This window comes from Bufo bufo, chromosome 6 (genome assembly GCF_905171765.1).
Source record: "Bufo bufo chromosome 6, aBufBuf1.1, whole genome shotgun sequence".
Taxonomy (NCBI): domain Eukaryota; kingdom Metazoa; phylum Chordata; class Amphibia; order Anura; family Bufonidae; genus Bufo; species Bufo bufo.
This window is the reverse complement of record NC_053394.1, coordinates 211,445,674-211,459,566: the sequence shown is the minus strand read 5'-3', so window position 1 is coordinate 211,459,566 and position 13,893 is coordinate 211,445,674. Positions and strand designations below refer to the sequence as shown.

Below are 13,893 nucleotides of genomic sequence, written 5' to 3'. Positions count from 1 at the left end.
TGCCAAGAGTGTGCAAAGCAGTAATCAAAGCAAAAGGTGGCTACTTTGAAGAACCTAGAATATGACATTTTTTCAGTTGTTTCACACTTGTTTGTTATGTATATAATTCCACATGTGTTAATTCATAGTTTTGATGCCTTCTGTGTGAATCTACAATTTTCATAGAGATGTAAACCTCCTGGCACTCTGGAGGGTTGCTGCTTGGAGTCGGGTTCCCGCCCCACGTAGTAAATAAAATAGAAAACTCCAGCACTGTGCATTTGCATCAAAGAATTTTTCGTTTATTAGAAAATGCGGCGTCGTGATGTGACGTTTTGGCCACTTTGGCCTTTATCAAACTATATGACAAAACAATACAAAGGGAGGGTGATAATTACAATCATGTCAGATGTCCAACATATTTTGTACACCATATGTTGGACATCTGACATGATTGTAATTATCACCCTCACATAGTTTGATAAAGGCCAAAGTGGCCGAAACGTCATATCACGACGCCGCATTTTCTAATAAACGAAAAATTCTTTGATGCAAACGCACAGTGCTGGAGTTTTCTACAATTTTCATAGTCATGAAAATAAAGAAAACTCTTTGAATGAGAAGGTGTGTTCAAACTTTTGGTCTGTACTGTATATATATACATATATATACTGTGTGTGTGTATATATATATATATTATATATATATATATATATATATATATATATATAGATAGATAGATAGGAAAACCAGACAGCACTTCAAGTAAAAGACAAATGGTGTTTATTCACCCATGTGGTAAGGCAATGTTTCAGCTCATACAAAGAGCCTTTCTCAAGCCTTTTGTATGTAGCCTCTTTGTATGAGCTGAAACATTGCCTTACCACATGGGTGAATAAACACCATTTGTCTTTTACTTGGAGTGCTGTCCGGTTTTCCTATCCATTACTGCGGGGTAAGCAGCTACACCCCTGGACCTAGCACCCGTTAGCTTCATCTGTCCAGTGCCGCCATCGTGTTCTATTATATATATATATATATATATATATATACAGTACTGTAGAAACGTTTTAGGCAGGTGTGGAAAAATAATGCAGAGTAAGAATGCTTTAAAAATAGAAGTGTTAATATTTTATTATTAGCAATTAAAAAATGCTAATTCATTGAACAAAAGTAAAATCTAAATCAAATAAATGTTTGGTGTGGTCACCCTTTACCTTCAAAACAGCATTCATTCTTCTATGTACTCTTGCACACAGTTTTTGAAGAAACTTACAGCAAGGTTGTTCCAAAGATACTAACCACAGAACTTCTGTAAATGTAGACTTGCTGTAATCATTCTTGCCTCTTCATGTAATCCCAGACACATGACGTTGAGATCAGGGCTCTGTTGGTGCCATATCCTCACATCCAGGACTCCTTATTCTTCTTTATGCTGAAGGTGGCTCTTAATGGCATTAGCTGTATGTTTGGGTTCATTACCCTGCTGAAAAATAAATTTGGAGCTAATCAGATGCCTCCCTATTGATATTGCATGATGGATAAATATCTGCCTGTATTTCTCAGCTTTGAGGACACCATTTATTTTGACCAAATCCCCAACTCCATTTGTTAAAAGTGCAACCGATGTAAAGCACATCATGTATACATCTCTTCAAAATCAGCTGTCCAGCAGTTCAAAGAAGTGGCTGAAACCATTGGGACCCAGGTACACCCAGCTACTGTTTGGATAAGTCTGGCCAGAAGTGGTCATTATGGAAGAATTGCTGCAAAAAGCCATACCTTCGACTTGGAAGCAAGGCCAAGCAACTCAACTGTACATGAAGAAATTGGAACTGTGGAGCAAAAAAAAAAAAGAAACGTCAGCAGTTGCTTTGGAATGATGAGTAAAAATTTGAAATATTTGGCTGTAACAACTGCAGGGCTGGAGAACAGTACAGTAATGAGAGTCTGCAGGCAACAGTGATGCATGGTGGACGTTTCTTTCAAGTTGGGGGTTGCATTTCAGCAAATTAAGTTGGAGATTTGGTTAGGTTGAATGGTGTTCTCATTGTTTACAAATACAGGCAGATACTTAGCCATCAGGCAATACCTTTAAGGAGGCGTCTATTAGCTGTACATTTATTCAGTAGGACAACGACCCCAAACATACAGCCACTGTCATCAAGAACTATGTTCAGCGAAAAGAAAGAACAAGGGGCCCTGAACGTAATGATATGGCCCCCACAAAGCCCTGATCGAGTCTGTCTGGGATTACACAAAAAGACAGAAGAATCTGAGCAAGCTTACATCCACAGAAGATTTGTGGTCAGTTCTCTAAGATATCTGGAACAACCTCCCATGCAGAGTTCCATGAAAAGTTGCATGTAAATGTACCTAGAAGAATTGTTGCTGTTTTGAAGGCAGAGGGTGGTAGATTTCTTTTTTCTTCATTCACATTGCATTTTGTTCATTTTTAAAAATCAACTATAAACACTTATATTTTTGAAAGCATTCTTGCTTTGCGGCATTTTTCCACACCCACCTAAGACTTTTACAGACTACTATATGTATATTTATATACACTCACGAGCAAAAGGGTAACAATTTTGTGAACTTTTGACTTTCAGGCTTCGTATCTCACAATCCACTACAGCTTTCAACATGAGACTACTATCATTTTATAGGCAATCATCTTGACTATGTCAGAGTAGAATAATTTTCAGGTACAAAGTAATTAAATAAAGTCGGACGACACAAAGACACAGACACAGTGCTGCATCTAAGGAGATCTGAAAGACCACCCCAAAAATCTTTATTATTATACCTTAACGATAATGGGAGTAACTGGGTGTTTCCGGCTGGTTGCAATACTTAATAATCAAACGTGGCACATTACATAATTGCACGTGATAACATATTGGCAATATCTTGTACTCTGGGTACTGGGTAAAAGTTCATTTGGACAAGAATCTAGGTAAAAAGTAAATTCTCAAGAACTGGATTCTCTTTGGACACGTATACCAACCGTCTGGATTAATTATGCAGAAAGCATACATCTCATACATAAATTGGACTTACTACTATAGTTATGCAGATTCTTGTCATGTAACTGCATTGTTACTGTTTAGCTCCTAAAATCCAAATTTTTATATTTATAATTTTCTTAGTATTTTGTAAATCCACATTTGGCTTTCAACACTGCCTGAATCCTTCTGAGCATACTCCAGTCTCAATCACAATCAAGCATGTCTCGAACGAAATCTGTTCCCAAGTCTCTTCTACATGTTCCTAATGTTGGTGCATACTGGTCGACTCACTTACTTGGGTACGAATACAGCTTTATCTTCAACTCTACCCAAAAGTGTTTGATTGGGTTGAGGTCTGGGGGGCCAATGCAGCACCTCTACTACATTGTCATTGAACCATTTCTTCGCCAATCTCAACATATGCTTCGGGACTTTGTCCTCCTGTCGTCCTTTTCATACCCATAGTACACGACTGTACAAAGTAACTCATCTTGTAGGATACTCACATATAGCTCAGCATTTAGACCACCATCAATCCTGGTCAAGTATCCAATGCCTCTGGCTGTGAAACAACCCCATATCATAAGGCTTCCTCCACTAAATTTGACATTTCCTTCAATTTCTCGATCCATTAGCCACTTTTTCCCTTGTTTCTTCCAGACCCATTTGCACCCATTAGAGCTCAGGCTATTGACTTTCGTCTCATCGCTCCAAATCACACATTTCCAATATTCTACTGTCCGCTTGTTTGCAAACTCGAGCCAACGTTTCTTATGACGATAATGAAGTTGAGGCTTCTTCACCTTTTTTCAGGCCAGCATTCCAGACTTGTGTAATGCGCCTTGCACGGGGCTTGCATGGACATCTGTGATGTCACTATTAAGAGGCATACAAGCCACCTTCACTGCCGTGTTTGTCGCGCCAGACAACTTGTTGACATTTCATATTCTTCCAACTGTCATGGCACTCACATGATGCAGTTTGGCAATTTTCTTGGCAGAGATACTGGTATCGATGAGCTAGATGATGCTGTTTCTCTTTTCTTGGGAAATCTTCTTCTTGGCTCCTCCTGGATTTGAATCAGTGACTTTTCACTTAGGAATCAACCTAATAACACACTGAACTATTAGGGAATGTGAGATCAGGTTCTAATTTGTAGTATACAGGAGAAAAAAAAGATTGTTCCATCACCAGGAGCAAAACAGTAACAATGCAGTTACATGACCAGAATCTTTATAACTAATCATATGCAACATACTTGCAAGTCCATATTATGTATGAGATAGCCAAGATTGTCTGTAAAACGATGGTAGTCTCATGTTCTAAGCTGTAGTGGATGGTGAGATATGAAGCCTCAAATTCAAAAGTTCAAAACATTGTTACCCTTTTGCTCATGGTGTATGTATATGTATGTATATCTATGTACACACATCTAATGACAACATCGAGTCAGAAGTGAATTTTTTTTATTATTCCAACTACAAAAAATGTTTTTCACAGTCTAGCTGACAAAATGAATATAAAATTGTGGGACAATTCCTTTAACCTTGGCAGTTGGATTTGTGAAACAACAGGCTAATCCCTATTCCATTTTACCATAAAGAAAATAGTCATCGGCTTCAATGTCTTAGATAAATAGCATAACGAGTGTAGAAATGGACAGTAAACATGCAGTACTCATATTTTTTGTTAAGGGCGGAAGATCTACTTGTCTTTTACTTAAATTTATTTCAGACTTTATGGAGGTTATTTAGAATTTCCCCCACATCAGGTTTCTGCCATAGAAAAGTCACAAACTTTGTGTTTGTGCCTTAAATGCCACTGCACCTAAATTTAGACACAAATGGTGTTTCTATACCGCCCTCACCACTTTCCCGAGATGGGGGCATGGTGAGGGAGGGAAGAGTGTGTGGCCAGTGGCCAGGCACATGGATATTTTGTATGCCAATTTTCTGGTGTAAATGAAGATAGAACTCTATGACAGCTCTGAGCTGCCGTAGATTTCTAATTAGGAACAAGGACTGCTGAAGGATGTGCCTAATTTATGAGGAGGAAACAGTTCAAGAAGCTGTCTGTTTGTTCTTTCCTCTAAAACTCAGCCCACAGGCAGTTTACATTACAGTTCCAGTACAATATAAGTGGTTTACTAATGACTTTATGTGCAATGTCCCTGCTCTGCTCCACTTGCAGGAGGATCTCAGCTAGCTGCATTATGCTGGACGTAGCTTCTCAGATTTCATGAGCAGGGGATTATAAAGTTTTCTGGGCAGAATTGGAGTGAGTAGTGTTTAGGACCCTTGACATGGAATGTGCATGGTACCTGTAATTTGCACTGTTGTGTCAGAATCTGGGGTACTCTAGTAATGCTTGATACCCAGGGTTGACAACTAGGGATGAGCGAATCGACTTCTTATACAATACTGATAAGAACTCATTACGAGCAATTACTGTGAGCTGTAAAATGATGAAACCTACCACCAAATTATTCTAGTCCAAAAAAAAATAAAAAATCACGGAAACATCCATTTTTTTTCCACAGACACAAAAAAAAAGTTCCCTATTTTTATGGACTGTCCAGAAATTTCTGAACGGTTGTCAACCCTCTTGATACCCCAGAGCAGATGTATACACGATAGTGTCCACTATAGACAATAGTAAACTGTATCCCTCTTCTCCATTACCTGATACAGGTAGTGTCCTAAATATATTCTAATATGCTCAGTAGGAAAAGTGTGCTTACTTAGGTATAGGCTGGATGCAAAGTCTGTTGCAGAGATATAAACTCTCTAAGTATTGCCTACCATCTTGTTGCAAAACTTTATCTCCCCCCTCCCCCATTTTATGACCTGAGGTTTGCGCGTTTAGTTGTTTTTACTCATATGGCTGATAAATATTACAAATGAACCATGCAGGTTTTGTTCTATGCTCTTATATTGTCTTGCCTACAGTAAGAAGCAGAATAAGGGGCACTTGTAGTACACTGCAGGCTTTTTTCATGTGTGTTTGAAATGTTTTCTTCAAACCAGAAAAGAAATGGTGTTCCGATGGCAGAGACAGGATGTGTTTTGATATTACACAGATCTCTTTTTTTATTATGCAGGTCCCTATGTGCTTTTGCCTTCCAAGTGAGATTTGTGGTTTAGCTGCAGGCTCTGTCCTTCAGGAAGGCTTTTTTGGGCTGCCTTCTGGCACTTCTTTCTCTTTGCTTTGCTCTTACAGTTTAAAGCAGTGTATCAGTTTTCATCAAAATTTAGTTAACACTATGGGGTTGGTGTTTTAACCAGTCTGTGCCTGTTTCATTCGTTGCTAAAGAGAGCCCTAATTACAGGCAATGACATCTGTCATATTTCTGCGAAACTTTGTTTCGAAATGTAATAATACAGAATGTTCTTGATAAAATTATAATAATAGACAATCCTCCTATGTATATTATTTGTGCTGTATACAGTGGCTGTTTAGTTTTCTCATGTTCGGTTGGCTGGATACAGTTTAAAAAGTATAGCGTGATAATTATGATGGAGTGATTGATCATAAACCGCCTGGATGCAATCAAACAGCGTTTGGCAAGTGGTGAAAGAATAAAATATTTATTTGCAAATAAAAACTAAACTCAATGCCAAATGTGCTTTGTTTGAATATTTTTTTTTCCATTTCCACAACATTTTGTTCTTTACTGTGTAAATCATTAGTAGTTAGCTACAACCATGCGCTTACCCCTATCGATTTCTATATTTATGCTACAATAATAACAAAATAAAAACTGTCTAAAAATTGGTGTATTAGTTTTATGGCAAACGTTACTGGTAGTCAAGTAACTGCCTACAGAAAACAATTAATTACACCAAGCAACAAAAAATAACTTTTCGTCTGCTATTGGGCAAAAAACATTTGTCCTATACTAAATCAAGTGTGCGTATTACAAATCCGAAGTCAGAATTGTTGTAACGCATCACAAAATTTTACTATGCATAATTATGCATAAATGAATTAAGCACTTGGAAAGCATTGAATAATTTTGAACAGAACGAGTTTTACTCCAACAATTTCCTGATCTACATCAAAGTTTGCGTAGTAAACAGTGTATGATAATGTAATGGAATAACAAAATTTCAAGAAGTTTTTCAGTTTAAAAGTCTTACTTGAGCAAGGCCCAGTACTTTTAAGAGTGCTTCAGGCATCTGCTTTTGCATTTGGGAACGGTCATATTTTCCCGTTGCAAAAACCAGCAGTAGTCCCCCATCATGTTGGGATTCCAGCGGCCTTGATACCTGTTCTCTATTGTAGAAATATCTTTATGGAACCGTTCTCCATATTCGTCACTTACTTGTCCCAAATTGGAAATGCACTTTCAATGTCAAGTTTTTCATATGCTGTAAGCATGTTGTCTACTAATTCAGCATAGTTTGCACCTCGTCTGTTCCCAAGGAAGTTCTGCACTACTAGCACAAATGCATCCTAAGCTGCAAGACGCACTCGCTTTGTCAGATTCTTGCGCTGATCATAAGTAGTGTATTTGCCATATATGTAGCAGAAATTGTCTGGATTGTTAACACATTTGCATTTATCCATCTTAAGGTTCAAAACTGATAGCACTATAACAGACAACTTTATCAAAATCTGTCCAGCTTGCCTTATACACTCACCTAAAGAATTATTAGGAACACCTGATCTATTTCTCATTAATGCAATTATCTAGTCAACCAATCACATGGCAGTTGCTTCAATGCATTTAGGGGGGTGGTCCTGGTCAAGACAATCTCCTGAACTCCCAACTGAATTTCAGAATGGGAAAGAAAGGTGATTTAAGCAATTTTGAGCGTGGCATGGTTGTTGGTGCCAGACGGGCCGGGCTGAGTATTTCACAATCTGCTCAGTTACTGGGATTTTCACGCACAACCATTTCTAGGGTTTACAAAGAATGGTGTGAAAAGGGAAAAACATCCAGTATGCGGCAGTCCTGTGGGCAAAAATGCCTTGTGGATGCTAGAGGTCAGAGGAGAATGGGCCGACTGATTCAAGCTGATAGAAGAGCAACGTTGACTGAAATAACCACTCGTTACAACCGAGGTATGCAGCAAAGCATTTGTGAAGCCACAACACGCACAACCTTGAGGCGGATGGGCTACAACAGCAGAAGACCCCACCGGGTACCACTCATCTCCACTACAAATAGGAAAAAGAGGCTACAATTTGCACGAGCTCACCAAAATTGGACTGTTGAAGACTGGAAAAATGTTGCCTGGTCTGATGAGTCTCGATTTCTGTTGAGACATTCAAATGGTAGAGTCCGAATTTGGCATAAACAGAATGAGAACATGTATCCATCCTCTGATGGCTACTTCCAGCAGGATAATGCACCATGTCACAAAGCTCGAATCATTTCAAATTGGTTTCTTGAACATGACAATGAGTTCACTGTACTAAAATGGCCCCCACAGTCACCAGATCTCAACCCAATAGAGCATCTTTGGGATGTGGTGAAACGGGAGCTTCGTGCCCTGGATGTGCATCCCTCAAATCTCCATCAACTGCAAGATGCTATTCTATCAATATGGGCCAACATTTCTAAAGAATGCTATCAGCACCTTGTTGAATCAATGCCACGTAGAATTAAGGCAGTTCTGAAGGCAAAAGGGGGGTCCAACACCGTATTAGTATGGTGTTCCTAATAATTCTTTAGGTGAGTGTATACTGACATCAGCCTGAGTACGTCCAAACAGGTCTAGACATGTGCATTGGAATATCTCCAATATAATGCATTAACATTATAACTGAATAGGCTTTGCATGGATAACTTAACCCTTTAAGGACCTCAGCCGTTCATGTACGGCGGAAGTCTAGTCCCCAAACATGGCGCCCGCTCACACGTGCAGCGTGCGCCATAGCTACCGGGAGACCCGCGGCACATGTACAGTACAGACCAAAAGTTTGGACACACCTTCTCATTCAAAGAGTTTTCTTTATTTTCATGACTATGAAAATTGTAGATTCACACAGAAGGCATCAAAACTATGAATTAACACATGTGTAATTATATACATAACAAACAAGTGTGAAACAACTGAAAATATGTCATATTCTAGGTTCTTCAAAGTAGCCACCTTTGGCTTTGATTACTGCTTTGCACACTCTTGGCATTCTCTTGATGAGCTTCAAGAGGTAGTCCCCTGAAATGGTTTTCACTTCACAGGTGTGCCCTGTCAGGTTTAATAAGTGGGATTTCTTGCCTTATAAATGGGGTTGGGACCATCAGTTGCGTTGAGAAGAAGTCAGGTGGATACACAGCTGATAGTCCTACTAAATAGACTGTTAGAATTTGTATTATGGCAAGAAAAACCAGCTAAGTAAAGAAAAACGAGTGGCCATCATTACTTTAAGAAATGAAGGTCAGTCAGTCAGCCGAAAAATTGGGAAAACTTTGAAAGTAAGGGCTATTTGACCATGAAGGAGAGTGATGGGGTGCTGCGCCAGATGACCTGGCCTCCACAGTCACCGGACCTGAAGCCAATCAAGATGGTTAGGGGTGAGCTGGACTGCAGAGTGAAGGTAAAAGGGCCAACAAGTGCTAAGCATCTCTGGGAACTCCTTCAAAACTGTTGGAAGACCATTTCAGGGGACTACCTCTTGAAGCTCATCAAGAGAATGCCAAGAGTGTGCAAAGCAGTAATCAAAACAAAAGGTGGCTACTTTGAAGAACCTAGAATATGACATATTTTCAGTTGTTTCACACTTGTTTGTTATGTATATAATTCCACATGTGTTAATTCATAGTTTTGATGCCTTCATAGTCATGAAAATAAAGAAAACTCTTTGAATGAGAAGGCGTGTCCAAACTTTTGGTCTGTACTGTATGCGATCAGCCATAAGGCTAATCACATACATTTACCCTTTCAGATGCCGTGATCAAATCTGACCACTGCATCTGCGCAGTCCGGAAGCGGAAGTCGCGCACTTCGCTCCGGTAACAGCGTTCCCTGGTTGAGATCAGGGAACCTGTTGCATTGATATAATAGATTAATATACCCATACAGGCCACTAGGTGGAAGTATTGTATTGGTATAGTGCAAATGAAGTGTTCAATGTCTATATAGACATCAATAAGCACAATAGGCAATCTAATGATTGCCAGTTATTGTCACCCAAGGTGACTTAAAAAAAGTTTTAAAAAAAGTAAAAAAAAGTTTTTGCAAATAATAAAATATAAAAGGTTCAAATCACCCCGCTTTCCTTAAAATAAAAATACTTAAACAATAAAAAAAATAAACATCATGGGCATCGCCGCGTCCGAAAATGCCCATGATATTAAAATATAACAATATTAATGGCACACGGCAAATGTCACTTCAACTACCCAATAATATTTTTATAAAAAGTGATCAAAAAGTCGCACAGACTTCAATTTGGTATCACTGAAAAAAAACAGATGGTCCCACAAAAAATTAGCCCTCACGCAGCCCCATGCACATAACTACAAAAAAGTTATAGGGGTCAGAATATGGTTATAAAGAAAAAATTTCCTCAAAGGTTTACATTTTTTTTTGTATAAAAACGCAAGAAAAATTATAAAAGTGTGGTATCGTTGTAACCGTACTGACCTGGAAAATGAAGATAACAGGTCAATTTTACCGCATAGTGTACAGTGGAAAATAAAGTAAAATAAAAACCGTTATCAGAATTGCATTTTTTCCCCAATTCTACCCCATTTGGAATTTGTTTCCCGCTTCCTACTATATGGTATGCAACCGTAAATGGTGCCCATAGAAAGTAATACTTGTCCCTCAAAAAATAAGCCCTCATAAGGCTATGTGAATGGAAAAATAAAAAAGTTAGGAATATGGGAAGGCCAGGAGAGAAAAAAGAAAACGCAAAAATGAAAAATCCCAGGGTCCTTAAGGGTTTAAAATCTAGACGTGTCAGGCAAATTCCGAGTTTATATTTGGAATCAGCGCGCTCATTTTTGTATAAATCACATGTTTTTCTCTCAGTAGCAAAATCATTGTTGCGCGGTGGATTGGTAAAAGCACTGTCAGATGAGTTTTATTGTGGTACAGAAATTTTTGCGATAATTCAGTGTTTCTTACAATCAGACTATATGCAAATCTACCAGCACAAGAAGATTGCTCTAGAGTCAGAATGGTTGAGATGGAAATTGGAGACACTTATTTTGGGCTATAAAGCACTGTGTTGTGCATGCTACGTTTATGAGATTTTTTAAACTGAGGACCTATCCCCTGGAACCACTACAACACCTGGGATCCCTGCCAATCAGCTGTTTGAGAAGGTATAGGGGCTCGCAGTAGTGCCATGGCCTTCTTGCAGCATTGTCTAGACTATGTGATGTCACGTTCATTGGTGACATGGCCTAGGTGTAGCCTAGCCCCATTGAAGTGAATGGGCCTGAGCTGAAATACCAAGCACAGCTGCTGTACAATATACAGTGCTGTGCTTGGTGAGGAGGCCACGGCTGATCAGCATGGTTTCTGAATGTCAAACCCCCACCAATCAGATACTATCCTATACCTATCCACAGGTCATCAGTTAAAAAAATCTTTAAAGGGGAAAACCCCTTTAAATCTTTCCATTTGCTATAACATTTTTGTCCTGAGAAGCTGTGGTTCTTAGCAAAATGTTCACTATACAAATAATACCCATAAGTAATGATTAATAGAGTTGCCATATTACATTACATACAGTTGCAAGAAAAAGTATGTGAACCCTTTGGAATGATATGGATTTCTGCACAAATTGGTTATAAAATGTGATCACAATAGACAATCACAGTCTGCTTAAACTAATAACACACAAATAATTAAATGTTACCATGTTTTTATTGAACACACCATGTAAACATTCACAGTGCAGGTGGAAAAAGTATGTTAACCCTTGGATTTAATAACTGGTTGAACCTCCTTTGCTAGCAATAACTTCAACCAAACGTTTCCTGTAGTTGCAGATCAGACGTGCACAACGGTCAGGAGTAATTCTTGACCATTCCTCTTTACAGAACTGTTTCAGTTCAGCAATATTCTTGGGATGTCTGGTGTGAATCACTTTCTTGAGGTCATGCCACAGCATCACAATCAGGTTGAGGCCAGGACTCTGACTGGGCCACTCCAGAAGGCGTATTCACTTCTGTTTAAGCCATTCTGTTGTTGATTTACTTCTATGCTTTGGGTCATGTTGCAACATCCATCTTCTGTTGAGCTTCAGCTGGGGGACAGATGGCCTTAAGTTCTCCTGCAAAATGTCTTGATAAACTTGGGAATTAATTTTTCCTTCAACGATAGCAATCCGGCCAGGCCCTGACACCGCAAAGCAGCCCCAAACCATGATGCCCCCACCAGCATACTTCACAATTGGGATGAGGTTTTGATGTTGGTGTGCTGTGCCTCTTTTTCTCCACACATAGTGTTGTGTGTTTCTTCCAAACAACTCAAGTTTGGTTTCATCTGTCCACAGAATATTTTACCAGTACTGCTGTGGAACATCCAGGTGCTCTGGTGCAAACTGTAAACATGCAGCAATGTTTTTTTTGGACAGCAGTAGCTTCCTCTGTGGTATCCTCCCATGAAATCCATTTTTGTTAAGTGTTTTACGTATCGTAGATTCGCTAACAGGGATGCTAACATATGCCAGAGACTTTTGAAAGTCTTTAGCTGACACTCTAGGATTCTTCTTCACCTCATTGAGCAGTCTGCGCTGTGCTCTTGCAGTCATCTTTAGAGGACGACCACTCCTAGGGAGAGTAGCAGCAGTGCTGAACTTTCTCCATTTATGGAAAATTTGTCTTACTGTGGACTGATGAACAGCAAGGCTTTTGGAGATACTTTTATAACCCTTTCCAGCTTTATGCAAGTCAACAATTCTTAATCGTAGGTCTTCTGAGAGCTCTTTTGTGCGAGGCATCATTCACATCAGGCAATGGTTCTTGTGAAAAGCAAACCCAGAACTGGTGTGTGTTTTTTATAGGGCAGAGCAGCTGTAACCAACACCTCCAATCTTATATCATTGATTGGACTCCAGTTGGCTGACACCTCACTCCAATTAGCTCTTGGAGATGTCATTAGTCTAGGGGTTCACATACTTTTTCCACCTGCACTGTGAATATTTACATGGTGTGTTCAATAAAAACATGGTAACATTTAATTCTTTGTGTGTTATTAGTTTAAGCAGACTGTGATTGTCTATTTTTGTGACTTAGATGAAGATCAGATCACATTTTATGACCAATTTGTGCAGAAATCCATATCATTCCAAAGGGTTCACATACTTTTTCTTGCAACTGTAATTCTATGCCTTATATTATGTATTATTGCCTTAATGTTATATAGTGTTATATATTTAGTTTTTTTATTTCTTTTATGTAGCCATTAGGAATGTATAGGGTTATAGTATAATCGACGGTTAAAGTATATTACATTGTCTCATTTCTTTTATAGCATTGAAAAGAGAGCTATTGCTTTCTATTTTTCAGTGCATTGTCATCAGAAGCTACTCACTGTTGTCTAGCATTAAAGGCTTGTATCCTCAGTGACGGATGTGGGGGGGGGGGGGAATAGACATCCCACTCTGAAGCGACACTCTGTTGAATCTTTAAAGGCCATCAGTTGCGTAAAACCAAACCCGATTGGGCAATTTGCTAAAATATTAAAAGCCCAGCCTGTTAAAGCTTTTACTGTGCAGGGCAGAGCATCAGAAAATGTCAGCTGAAAAAGCAAATAATTGACTTTCTATCCTCATGCCAAACAAACAGCACCGGTGACTAAATTCACATTCCTTCTACTTCATTGCAGATCCTAATAGCAGCTCTTTGATATTGAGAGACAGAAAGGAGCTTAGAAACACTCAGCAGCAACTTAAGGAAACAGCTTAGAATTCCCGCCCTTGGAAAATGAACATGTTCCAG

The 13,893-nt window shown here is 39.0% G+C and overlaps 1 protein-coding gene across 1 annotated transcript in view; it reads left to right on the top strand.

Moving 5' to 3' along the window:
• KCNMA1 (potassium calcium-activated channel subfamily M alpha 1) overlaps nt 1–13,893 on the top strand; it is a 736,200-nt gene that overhangs the window by 617,498 nt on the left and 104,809 nt on the right. The window lies entirely within an intron of this gene.